Consider the following 14,445-nt stretch of genomic DNA (forward strand, 5'->3'; position numbering starts at 1 on the left):
GTTTCTGAGTTCCCAACAAAATTCTGCTAGACTATGCCTTCTAATTGTATGTTTTGGAGATTATGATATTAATTATAAGCTCAACTTTTCCCAAAAAAAAAATATAATTAGCTATAATTAGCTGATAACATTACTTCATATAAAAAATCTCAGTTCAAATAATTATAGCGCAAATGACATAATGACATAATCGTCTACAAACTAGTTCAAAAATCAGCGAAGGATGTTATCTATTATTTGGAGTTATGAAACCATAATCCCTCGTCATGGTCATCTCGCACATAGACTTCGTCACGTAGTACTTGCACATTTTGGCAAGTGGTTGAAAAAGCAGAAATTTCATCAACTTGATCATACTCTTCTTCATCAACAACACCATCTACGCCAAGAATGCGTCTTTTACCATTACGAACAACTGATCGTTTCTTGTCTAAAGGATCCTCAATATAGAAAATTTTCTTTCCTTGAGATGCTAGAATATAGAGGTCGTCCTTGTGACCTAGAAAATTGAAATCTACTAAAGTGAAACCCATATCATCAACATTAACACCATTATCACAATCGGCCCACTTACAACGAAATAAGGGTACTGAAAAATCATGATAATCAAGCTCCAATATGTCTTCAATTACCCCATAATAAGGCTTCGTTATATTTATAGGCTGTTTACCCTTTCCTACATATTCAACTGACGATGCCATAACTGTAATGCCGCTATTTTGCATCGTACTTTTCGCATCCTGGCGACTTGTGTAATAGCAGAACCCATTGATATCATACCCTTCATAAGATATGATAGTGAGCTTGGGACCATATGCTAACCATCTTAAGTTATCACATAGGTCATGTGTTCTGTTTGACAACTCTGTCATCACCTTTTCTTTAAACCAGTGTACAAATGTCCGATTGTGTTCACTAACCAACCAACCTTCACGTTTATGTGGATTTTATATTTTTATTAAGGCAAAATGTGAAAGATCATAGATCCATATTAGACTCTCTAATAAAAATTAAATTATCTCATAATTTATCATTTCAGTGATCTACGTAATATGCATGCAAATATAAAAGCATAAAAATGAAAGTTAAGGATAAACAATTTCCTTACATAGATATTTATGGTAATATGGGCACAATCAAGATCTCCTACCTTGATTGTTCTTGAGCTTATAATAAAAGGATGATCCTCCTAACAAATCTTCAAAGAGAAGATCTCCTTACAATGTGCACCCAAGAACTCAACTCAAAAATCTAACAAGTATTTTACTAGAAACTTGTTAAAAATATTCCCTTGATAATATTTGTTAATATTACTAACACTCTTAGTAATAATATTTGATTACTAACTTCTTAGTAAAGATGTATAATAATTTTAGAGAGAGGAAGGCCAATTTTTGTTCACATGCAAAATGAAATAAGCAAGCATACAAAAATGAACAAAAAATTGGTCTATAAAGAGGGAGGAAAACCGGTGGAGTGAGGGAGAGGTGGAGTGTTCAAATTGTCTTATATTTTTTAATCTTACATCACATGCAAAATCATTATAAGATAACTTATGGAAGAATATAAAGTAAGGTGAAATGATTATGTTCTTAATCATCCACAACTCTATTTTACACGGTCCACTTGCCCATTTACGGGTCCATATTGGTTCTTATATTTGTCGCACAAATACGTGTAATTTTATTTTAAACATCGTTTCATGTTTAAATACTTTCATAATTAATTCGTTCAAATCACTCCGTAAATATACATGTACCGCTACACATATTATTTACGTACTAATATTAATCACATTAATCAATTATTACAATTTTAGTGAATTAATAATTAATTAACTAAAACCCGTCTCCCAAAATTTATTATTCAATTATCGCATAATTAAATAATAACTGCCATGCCTCGAGTTCGCAACTCGAAATCTCTCTAAAAATAATCGACTAACCTTTTAGTCTATAAATCAAGGGACTAAATCAATTGTATCTCATACAATTAATTAGTTGTCAATTGGGGTTCGTTCCTTTAGGTGTGACCGAAAGGGGTCAGTTGATCACCGCCGTCTCACGACAATAACGTCAAGCTCTAGTCAGTCAACCATTATCGATTTACGTTAATCAACTGACAAGGATCAAATAATTAAATATCTGATGATATTCGTTTAATGAGATTTATTATGTAAACGCACTATTGTGGAGGACACTAACTCCAACAATCTCCCACTTGTCCGACACAAGGTGTGCGCTACCAATTCTCTTGTATGTTTTAATCTCCCACTCAATGCAATGTGTCTTTCGGTCGCACTTGCAAATGAACATATCGCGAGTGGTTTTCCCGATCGGGAGTGTGACTACCTGACCGGAAAAATCTCTCACATATTGCTTCCGAGCATGGCCACGCATTTGTAGTCATTAACTCCTCGAGTGGCCTTGAGATATAGTTTACCCAACGTGGGTTGACAATTCATGTATGCCCTATCTATCCTATTGCACAACACAGATCACCATGACCTAGTAAATGCCCTTTTGACCTCCTTTCATAGCACGACCTAGGACAAAAACAAAAGTCACTCGGAAACTGCACTTGCTCAGATAATAGTCTCCAGTCAAAAAAATCGACTCATTATAACATCTTAGAGATCCCCGCCACGACCAGGCGTCTATAATAGAACTTAGGGACTCTCTAAATGGTCACTGTGCGGCAAAGTGTCACACACTCTGCCTATGTAATCGACTAGTCATCACGTATGACCTTATGGTGTTGAACAACCATCAATCGACTTACAATCTAGTCACTCCGAGACGTCACCTCATTAAGTGACTAGGGACAAAATACATGTTCATCTTATTCACTTCAATAGTGTTCAACATTGTCTCCACAACTTATTCAGATAAACAAGGTATTAAAATTCAGTCACACTAAATAAAAGATTCATAAAAGAATGAATGCGAAAACAATGAATGTGATTATCATATATATAATAAGAGATACACTATCCAATTATTACATATCCATAATCTAAAGAAAATCTGGTACTCGTCTCAATCCCATTGCGACGACATGACCATCATGCTTAGCCATTGATAAAGGCTTGGTTAAAGGATCAGCAATATTATCATCTGTCCCAACCTTACAAATGTCAATTTCCTTCCTTTCTGATGTGACCATAATTAGCGCATATTTAGCCCCCGAATTAGCCTTGTTCCCATGCTTTTTAGTGCATATTTGGGTCATTTATTGTCTTTAGTTCTTTGTTTTGCATATTCTTTGAGATTTTGATCCCTTGGTAGGAAAGGAGTGCAAATCTTGCATTTTCATGGCAAAACGAGACTAAACTGATCGAATTCAATGACCAAGCATCAAGGAGAGATAAGATTAGAAGGCCTTTGTACATATTATAGTAGATGAGCAATGTTGAGAAAGGATCCTTGAGGCCCCGAGGAAATCCCCAAGGAATTTATGAAGAAAAGGGAAGAAAAGAAGAAGAAATGTTGCTGAGGCACAATCCGTATGGTTTCCCCACAATCCATCCGTCCTCCTCAAGCACAATCCGTGCGTTTTCTCCCTAAGACGCTCGGGTTTGCAGCCACCAGAATCCGCCCGGATTCACCTGAAGACGCCCGTGTTCCACCGCCAGAATCCGCCCGTCCCGACTCCAAAACGCACGGATTCCTGTACAGCGCAATTTCGTCTTCTCCAAGCTACAAAGAAAGAAGCCCTTCCTTCGAAAAATACCAGCTCCTCCCTGCTCAATCTAAAAAGTGTAATTACTTGTTTGGCCCTTAGTTAACCCTAATGCATCCCCCTAATTTCCACTATAAATACCCCCATTAGTCTAATTAGAAGAGCATGTTCTTCTTATCAATAATTAGAGTAGTTAATATCAATCAAATCTCTCTTTAGTATTGTAATCAACAATTAATCAAGTTCTAATACAAGTTTTATTTCCTTAATCTCTCTTTTGTTCATCCTTTATTTTGGGTAATTGAAGATTATTTGGGTTATTATTGGGAGATTGACAACCTCTCAATCAAGCATCAAGTACTTCTTTTATCTTTGCTTTATTATTGGAATCATTAGTAGGTATAATTCTCTTAATCCCTCTTTAATTATTGTTAATTACTTTCATTTATTCATCATGTTTCCTTTTGTTGGTATGATTGACAACCTTGCTAGCATGATCAACATGATAATGAGTGAGTAGTCTCTTAGCTAGGGTTAATGGGTGATTAGGGGAAACCAACATGGGGAATGATTCATGCTTAAATTAATATGCTTTCATGGTTTATTTGCTTGCTTGTTTTGATCTCAACTCATGCACATGTTATGTTTGATGAAATGCTAAGCCTATGAATCCTTGCATTTACCACCATCTCCTATCTTTTCAATGAGACTTGTAAGACATAAACCAACTCGAGTCTCATTAGACCATGTATGTTGTTGAGTAGAAAAGACTAAGTCGACTTGTAGGTGTTGTACAATCTAATCGATTCGGCTCCGGGACCCAAACTTTCCTAGGATTGTAAGATATAACCCAACTCAATCCATCACAACAATAATTGCTTGCTTATAATTTGAGAACATGTTTGTAGGATCAATTCCCATGAATCCCCTTTCAATTCATCTTGCTTGTTTATTTCCATTGCTATTTAGTTTAGTGACCTTCTACATCAACCCAAATTGTGACACCCCTAAGACACCACTAGTTTCAATAGAAATCTCATCTCAATTCCCGTCCCTTGGGATCCGACCTTTACTTGCCTCTTTACTAATTGTAGAGTTGTTTGTGAAGCTATAAATTGTGTTTTGATTCGGACGTGACCCAACGACCACATCTATTTAATTGTGAACACGAAACGGGCCGATCAAAAATGGCGCCGTTGCCGGGGACGGTGTTTACTTGATTTAGATTTTCTTTTATTGTTATTAGTTGTGTCTTTCTTCGCCTTGGGGAAGTAAAACTTCTCAAGGTTTGTTCTAATTATTTTCGAGTTGTTTGATATTTTGCATGTCTAGAAGGTCACAAGGTGATTTGTTACCTTTTGACCGTGAAATTGAAAGAACCTTGACAAACAATAGGAGATTAGCTAGGAGGAATTTGAGAGGTATTAGTGAGGTTGTTCAACCAACTATTGAGTTCATCAACCCTTTTGCAAGAGAAGGTGAGGAGAACCCAATACAAAATACCCCACAAATTCAACCTACAATGCCTAAATTTTCGTCACATTCCGTACCCACCGAGGAGAACCTACCCAATGGTACTCCCACACCACAACATCTAACCGGAAATTTTATTGCCAAATCCGCCTTTATCCAATTAGTCGAAAGGAGCCAATTTGGGGGGATGCCTAGTGAAGACCCTCATTCTCATATGGAAACCTTTTGTGACTATTGTGATGCGATTTCTCAAACCAGTGTGACTCAAGACCAAATTCGATGGGTCTTATTTCCTTTTTCTCTAATCGGCACCGAGAAACAATGGTTGAAGGGCCTTGACAAGGCCACTCTCGGAATAGATTCTTGGAAGAAGTTGGCTCTAGCTTTCTACAAAAAGTTCTACCCACCGGAAAAGACTAACATGCTAAGAGCTCAAATTACGGGTTTTAAGCAAAGGGATGAAGAATATTTGTATGAAGCTTGGGAGCGGTTTAAGGGAATTTGTCGCTCATGTCCTCACCATGGACTTAGCGAATGGTTCTTGGTACAACAATTTTGGAACGGTTTATATGAAGATTCAAGGAACATTCTCAACATGGGATCAAATGGAATGTTCACCGAAGTTGATGACAATCAAACATGGAACAAAATTAAGGAAATGGCGGTCCATAACTCACAATATAGTAGACCTCGCAAGGCTACTAGAGGAGGAAGGCATGAAGTGGACTCCGTTACTCAATTGGGTGCTCAACTTAGTGCTCACATTGACACAATCAATTTGAAGTTTGAACAAGCTATGGCTAAACTTGAAGAAGCCTCAAAATCACCAAAGCATCATGTTAATGCCATGACGGCATCCTCATCAATCCCAAGTGGGATATGTGAGAATTGGGGAACTTTGGGACATGACCAAAGTGAATGTAGGGGAACAAATGAACAAGTAAATGCTTTCCAAGCATACAAGAGTGGTACCCCTTATTCCAATTATTACAATGAAAACACCAAGTTTCACCCAAATCTCTCATACAAAAGCCAAAATGTTCAAAATCCTCAAACAACTTACACTCCACCTCCCATGAGAAACCAAAATCAAAGACCCTTTTACAACCAAAACCAAGGTTACCAAAATCAAAATCCATACAATCACCAAAATGACCAAAGTTTTGATGTTCAAAAAGCGGTCCTCCAAATGCAAAAGAATCAACAAGAGTTTTTCACTCAAATGCAAAAAGATAGTCAAGCAAAGGAAACCACCATCAACAACATTCTAGCTCACACCAAGATGTTGGAAACACAATTGACTCAACTAACATCTTCAAGCTCACAAAGACAAAAAGGGCAATTACCACCTCAAAGTAATCCCCCAAGACATGAAACGGTTAGTGACATTCACTTGAGAAGTGGTACAAGGTATGAAGCACCGAAGAAGCAAGTTGAGGATGAAGTTGTGGAAGCTAGTGATAAGGAAGAAATTGTGCAAAACTCCAAAGATGGAGAATCATCAAAAGAAGAAATTTCAAAGAGAAATGAAGACAAGGTCAAGGAGAAGGAGCCCATTGTGATTAGACTTCCTTTTCCAAGTCGTCAAGCCAAGCCCAAAATTGATGACCAACTTGGAAAGTTTATGGAAATTGTGAAGAATTTGGAAGTCTCAATTCCCTTCACGGAATTAATCAATCACGTACCGGCCTATGCGAAATACATGAAAGACATCCTCACAAAGAAGAAGTTGATCCGGAAATTTGAGACTATCGCCTTCAATAAGGTGAGTAGTGCAATACTTCAAGGGAGTTCACCTCCAAAACTAAAGGATCCGGGAAGCTTCTCAATACCGTGTACCATTGGCGACACCACGATCAACAAAGTCTTATGTGATCTAGGGGCTAGTGTGAGTGTTATGCCGTACTCGGTAAGTAAAAGGTTGGGGATGGGAGAGCTTAAATGCACCAATATCACACTCCAAATGGCCGATAGATCGACAAAGACACCATTAGGGATATGGGAAGATGTCCCCGTGCGAATTGGGAAGTTTTTCATCCCGGTGGACTTTGTCATTGTTGATATGGAGGAAGACTCCAACATTCCAATCATTCTTGGAAGACCCTTCTTACACACCGCGGGTGCGGTGATTGATGTAAAACATGGTGAGCTTACTCTAGAAGTGGGAGATGAGAGTATAACTTTTAATCTTGACAAGACTATGAGAACTCCCCATTTACATGAACCGTGTTTTATGAGCGATCATTATAGTCGGAAGGATGAAAGGAAGAAGTCGGAACTCCAATGGAAGAAGAAAATTGAAGATGCTCCATTCAAAGAGCAAGTGAATTGTAACAAGGAGAGTTTGCAAAGCTCACCAAAATCAAACAAATAAGAAGAAGATGGCCTCATTGGCCAAGAAAAGGAAATGGGAAAGTTGTCACCATAAAATCAAGAGATTTTCAATGATCAACTTAATGAAGTTTGTGGTCTTTGGGACGACGAATTTGAAGGGATTTTTAATCCCTACATTGGTAATGCCATCGATCAAGACCGACAACAAGGGCTAAGGTCTATTGAAGACCTCTACCATGACAATGAACAAGCTTTTGATTACTTTTTCAAGGTGTTGAGCAACATTAACAACACCTTGAACATGCCCCCTTGACATCTCATCAAGAATGAGAGTTTGGTGAAGTCCTCCCTAAACCACCATTTGTAAATATTTCTAACTCCCTAACTTGCATTTCAATTCTTGTATTGTATTTTTGTTATTTTTGGATTTTTATACTTTGATCAAGATAATTGTCATGTTTGAGAGAAGTGAGGGAGGGATTAATAATTTCAATTAATGTGTAGTGCTTTAGATTTGTGTGGGGATGACAATTGCCTAGGCTATCCATGCCTTAGTAGTGCCCCCCATAATAAAGAACACAAGATTTGAAGAAGAATGGAAGAATGACAAGGGATATGCATTGTACACGGATGGAACTGAACCCGGGTACAAAGGGGTCGAATCCGAGCGGATTCAGGAGAATCCGCCCGTTTTCAAGAAATCTGAGCGTGTTGGGTAGAAGACGCACGTCCTGAAATGAGCTGAAGTTTTGAAATTTTTGATCGTCGGCGAATCCGGCGCCCCGCATCATAATCCGCCCGTCTTCAAAAAGCCGCCCGTCCGAAAGGAAGACGCCCGTCTTCTTGGCCGAGGAAAACAAGAAAAATCCCGGATCGAAATCCGCCCGTCTTCTCGTATAATCCGCCGATCCGTGTCTGCGAATCCGAGCGTCTTCCCTTAAAGACGCCCGTCTTTAGGCGAGTTTTTCCCAACCGAGAAAAGGCGAGAATCCGCTGTCCCGAGCGAGAAACCGCATGATTTCCCCTGCAGTTCGAATTTTTCGGGCTTTATAAAACCCCTCCCACATTCATTTCTTCATTCCTTCATTCATAACACTACTCAAAACCCTCAAAACCCTCATCCTCTCCATCACAAAAACAAAATTCCTCAACTACATTCACCAAAATCAAATCAAAACATCCTTTTAATAACAAATCAATCACTCCTTTCTCAATAAAAATCAAAACCAAGCACAAAATCTTCAACCTTTGAGTCGATTTTTGAATTCATAAAGGCAAAGCCTTTCATATTTAAATCGATTTGGGTGCACTAGAATTTGAAGATTTTTCACTCTTTCTTGGTTAATTCATCAATGGCAAGGACTAAGGGAGCAACAAAGGCAACAAAGGCAAAGGCACCAAAGGCAAAGACACTTTCACAAAGGCAAAAGTCTCTTCAAGCAAAGAAAGCATTGACTATGGTGGTAGCAAACCCAAACTTGGAAGTGCAACAACAACAACCTCCCATGGGTGCAACAACATCTACTACTCCGGAAATTGATCAACTTGCAAACTATCCGGAGGTAACTTTCATTTCCAAAACCCATAGGGACACTTTTGCTTAGTTTGCTAGAAAATCATTTCAATCCACCAAGTTTATATGTGAAGATACCTTAGAAAAATTGGGTGTCCTTGAGCAAACTAGAGCCTTTTTCAAAGCCATGGGGTTGGAGAAATTGTTTGAATCAAAAGAATTGACATACCCCTCCCTTACCTTAGAATTTTTGAGTTCTTTGAAAGTTAACAAGGTTGAGACTATGGAGAACCTCGAGTTTCGTCTAGCTAATGTTAGTAGGCGCATCTCCTTTAAGGAGTTGGGTAAAGCTTTGGGTCTTAGTGATGAACCGAGTTATTTTAAGAATGTTGGCAAATATGACCCCGACCCTCTTTGGGAGGCAATTTCCGGAAGGAAATTTGAGGACTTTCATGCGAGTCGTGCTCTTTTAGTCCACCATCCGGGCATAAGAGTATGGCACAAGGTCGTAGGGAGCACCATCAATGCAAGAAAAGACAGCAACCATTTCACCAAACTCGATTTTATTCTCCTTGAGTCGGCTTTGAACATTGGAAGAGTACACACCAAGCCTTTCAACTTTCTAAGGCTATTGGTGGATAGATGGCTCAACATTGATTGTGGGAAGAAAGGCACTACCGTTATTGTGAATGGAGGCCTAGTCACTATCCTAGCTAAATACTTTGATCCTAACTTCAACAAAGATAACAAGTATGAGGCGAAAGAAGGTGGTCATCTCGTTGATTTGCATACTATGATACACAAGTACATGTGGGTTGCCCATAACCCTCTTGACACCAAGTATGGATGGCTCACTAGTGAGGCTAGTTCTTTCACTTTGCCTTCAAAGATTTGTCGATTGAGTGTCCACTGGACCAATTATCTACTTTCCCTTTCAAAAGAGGCCGAGTATATTATCCAACAACAAAAGGAAATGTGATATAGTATCACAAGTTAATCTCTCTTAGCACGCATTATAGGATAATGTGTGGTTGGATAAAGAAATCAAACGCTATTCGATATGATTTGGACTTTAATCAAGTTACTTTGAGTTACTTGATCCTTCTGGGGATTTTATCATTTTGTCTAAATTATTTTTCCACTAAATCTAAAACGAATCATAGAGATATGAAATGGTAGGGTACCATGTTTGTAAGTTTTCAAAAGAAACAAATGCTCATTTTTCCTTATTATAATCACGAGTACAACGGGTTTGTGGCTCGTGTAGCTGTCTTTCTAGAATTCAAGTTTATTTCTAGAAGTTAGAGTGGGAGAAATATTCAAGAGCCACAAAGAATGTTATGTCGCAAGAAACTGGCCTTTCTTGGCTACATGAGACGTTTTGTGTTAACGTTGTTTCTTCAAAACCTAGGAGGTTAAAGTCATCACTTGTTGAAGATGATGAATTAGTGTTACTTTTAGAAAGTAAAGAGCTTGAAACTTACAAAGAAATTGTTTGATTCAAATTGATTACTTCTGGAAAGTAATGAACATATGACTTACATGAGAGTGTTTAAGTCACAACTCAATACAAGGCTTAGAGCCATGAAAATCCGAAATAAATTCCAAGTGAATAATTAGATATTAAAGCTTGATTTGTAGCAAAGGGTTTTGCACTAGTTGAAATGCTTAAGTCTATTTGGATCTTCTTTGGGATTGTGTTTCATTATGAGATATATATAGCGAGTGAATCTAAAACCCACTTCTTCAATTAGAAGAAATGTATTCAATACATGTCTTGAGTTTTGTAGATTCTTGCCATCCTAATATAATCTGAAACTTAAGAGAGGGTCTTAAGTAGGACATCAATGAGTTGGAATCAATGTTTTGATCATGTTATAAAACTTTTCTCGATAGGTCGAGAAGTTGTGTTTATACATAAAGTTTAGTGGGAGTTACGGTAATTTTAATTAGTCTAACATGTGGATGACATATTGATCATTGGGAATGATTTAAGACTTGGAGATATGTAATACATCTTGAATATCCAGATTTATGGAGATAAACCCACATGATATTAGCGTCAAATAAGAAGTCTTATGTTGATAAGATTCATGACTAGTTCAATCAAGTTGAACATATTTGATGGATTTCATTTGCTTCCGCTGCCGGATCAATTAAATGAGTAATGATGAATAACACTTCATATACTTTGAGTATGATGAATTGTTTCAAATCGAATTTAAGCAATAGTTACCAAATAGCCATATTGATTATTCTTAAGTGCTTGAAGAAGCATTAAAGATGCAAAGTTAAGTGTTTTTGCAATTCACAAATTTGTGTAAGGGCTTACACTAATGACTGTTGAGATTGTATAAGGTTTCGGACAAAAACCGTATTCGAAACACCTAAAGATGGTTAAGGAACCATTGTGGCTATGTTATTTAAGAAGTGGATTTGCTAGAATTGTTCTAGGCAATAAAAACAATGAGAGATGCATACAACGGAAATTGAGTACACTTGCAATCATGAGATGTGCAAGAGGATGGATCCCGCACACTGTGAAAACTGTGGGTGCTATTCTAAGGCTAGAGAGCTTATGTCTAGATTGGATCTAGACACGTACTCAGAAAGTTTTGTAATGCAAATGTATACATTACAAAGGAAAACAAGTATGTAGTAAGGTTGAGTAAGGTACAAGAAGTTGATAAAACCTACTAACCAAAGCCTTCTCACAGGCTTAACATGATGAGTCATGTCATATGTCATTTCAATTGCATTGAGATGAACAATTATATATATGATGAAAATTGATTATAAAAATATGAAGTAGTAATCAGGTATTGACTATTCATATGAGATAATCACATTTGTCGTTCGAGTTTTTAAATCAAAAAACTTCTTTTATACTTTGTTACATCCAAACGGGTTGTAGAGACAATATTGAACCCCGTTAAAGTGAACTCAGATTAACATGGTATTTGCCCATAGTCACTTGTATGAGGTGACGTCTCGAAGTGACTAGAGTGTGATGCGATTGATGGCAAGTACAAGTGCCATAGAGTCATATGAGATGACTAGTCGATCACATAGGCAGACTGTTAGGAACACTTTGTCGGGCCCAGTGACCGCTTATAGAGTTCTGGCAAATTTATATAGCCTGGTCGTGAAGAGAGCTACTATAGTATTCTAATGAGTCAATTCTTTGACTAAAGAATGTTCGCCTAAGGTGGCACAGTTTTAGATTAACTTTGATTTATGTTACTACGACCTTCGTAAATGGGGTCAAATTGGCATATTTTGGGTTATGATGGTTGTGGCTAGTCGAAGGGAATAGTGCAATAGGAATTGTCCACCTCCTTGTCAGGGTTAAAACAATATCTCAGGGGCACTCGAGGAGTAATGAACTGAAAATGCGTGGCCACGCTCGGAAGGTATCTATGGTAGATAATTCCGGTCAAATCAGTTATTCTCCAGATCGAGGAAACCACTCTCGATATGATCACTTACAAGTACGACCTGCAATACACCTTGTATTGAGTGGGAGATAGTAATAGGACAAGAGAATTGGTGACGCACACTTGTCGAGGAAAAGTGGGAGATTGTTAGAGTGTCCCCGACAATAATGCGATCACAATTGTCGATCATGATGATCACATGTTTAAATCTCATTTTTAAGAATACGTAAGGGATGATTCATTATATAGTCAATTGATCAACATTAATCGGTAACGATTGGCTTGCTAGAGTTTGACGTTACTGTCGTGGGACGGTGGTGGTCAGTTGATCCCTTAAGGTCACACCTAAAGGATGATGCCCTAATTTGTAAAGTTGATTAATTGTATGACGGTACAAGTTGATCAATTCCTTAAAATTGAACAATTCAATTAGTGAGAGAGAATATTGATATCTTATTGTAATGGGATTAAATAAGATTTATTTTAGTAATAAAAGTGCTTTATTACTAAAATTGCTTATTGTTTGAGAAACGATAGAGATAATAATGAATGGTTAATTATAATTACAAGATGTTGTGAATTATAATTAAATGACCCATTTTATTTATGTGAACAAGTATCACTAGTCAATTTGTTGAATGTAATTTGATTAATTTATAAAATGATATTTATGTGATAAATATTCATTAAAATTAATTAATAACATGTAACATACTACATGTGAAATATTGTGTGACAAATGACAAATTGACAAAATAAAATGGTAGTCCAATTTTATGAATATGGACCGAAATAAAGAGGGTTTAGTGGATGGTGGTAGTTTATTTTAATAAGCTAAAATAACACCATCATGACACTACTTACCGAGCCTTACATGCCTAAGGTTTAGATAAGAACAAAAGTAAAAAGGGAAGGACCATATATTGGTCCTCTACCTCCCATAACCGTGACCCTCCTCCATTTTTAGAGGATTTATTTTTCCTCTACTCATTCTCTTTATGCTTGTCCATTCAAAAGACATGCAAAGTTTTCTTCTCTCATATATTCATCTTTTTCTTCATCAAAACATGAGATTTTTGATTCAAATTGTTCATAAATTATTACTAATATTATTAATGTAATATATGTGTATTAGTAATAAATTTTAAGGTAAACTACAAAACAAATATCTAGCACATATTATTTAGTAGAGATAAGGGATAATCTTGGGTGCAATCAAGAGAAATGGCTTCTATACTTGAAGTCTTTGGAGGATCATCCTATTACTCATCATAGCTCAAGAACAAGTGAAGGTAGGAGGATTTACTTGTGCCTATAAACCGAAATATTCAATGTAAGGAAGCGGTTTTCCTCTACACTTATTTATATGTTTTGCATGCATAAGATCCTTAAGTTTTTATGACAAGCTTTAAACTAAAATATGTGATATTTAAAATATGATTTCCTTCAAGTGGTATCAGAGCATTATGGTTGTTTCATGCAAGATCGGGATCGGTTTTCCGAGATAATATGATTAACGAATAAAACTTAAAAATTTAGGATTTATGAAGATAAATCATGAAATAAGTTTGCATGTTAAAAGTTTCTGGTTCTAAATGGATTTTAGGTCATATGGGACGATTTATGGATTTTTATTGTTCATTTTATATGTTATTGGCATTAAAATATGATTTTTATGAGAAAAATGTCATTTTTGGACGAAAAATTGCTAAACTTCGAATTTTCCAGTGGTTTTTGGATATGTTTTCACATATATTATCTATTGATGGCCTGTAAATGTTCATGTTAAAATAAGTTGTTTTGCTCGAAATATGAATTTTATAACTTAAAATCGTATTTAAATGGGTAAATAGGTTAATATGAGTTATATTTCGAATATGATAATGGAAATTTAGTATGTTGTCACATGCAATTTTATAAGATGTGTGTAAAATATTTGGCTATAATGAAGTCTTTTTGCATGATTTATGAATTTTTGATGAAAAATCACATAAATAGTGACTATAA

The 14,445-nt window shown here is 36.7% G+C and overlaps 1 non-coding gene across 1 annotated transcript; it reads right to left on the bottom strand.

Annotated features, from left to right (window-relative positions):
• Nucleotides 1–5,575: 5,575 nt before the first annotated feature.
• On the bottom strand, nucleotides 5,576–5,682 carry LOC141626090 (small nucleolar RNA R71). The gene has a single exon (XR_012535816.1). It is a non-coding gene; the product is annotated as a small nucleolar RNA R71 (small nucleolar RNA).
• Nucleotides 5,683–14,445: the final 8,763 nt, after the last annotated feature.

Source organism: Silene latifolia, chromosome X (assembly GCF_048544455.1).
Source record: "Silene latifolia isolate original U9 population chromosome X, ASM4854445v1, whole genome shotgun sequence".
NCBI classification, from domain to species: domain Eukaryota; kingdom Viridiplantae; phylum Streptophyta; class Magnoliopsida; order Caryophyllales; family Caryophyllaceae; genus Silene; species Silene latifolia.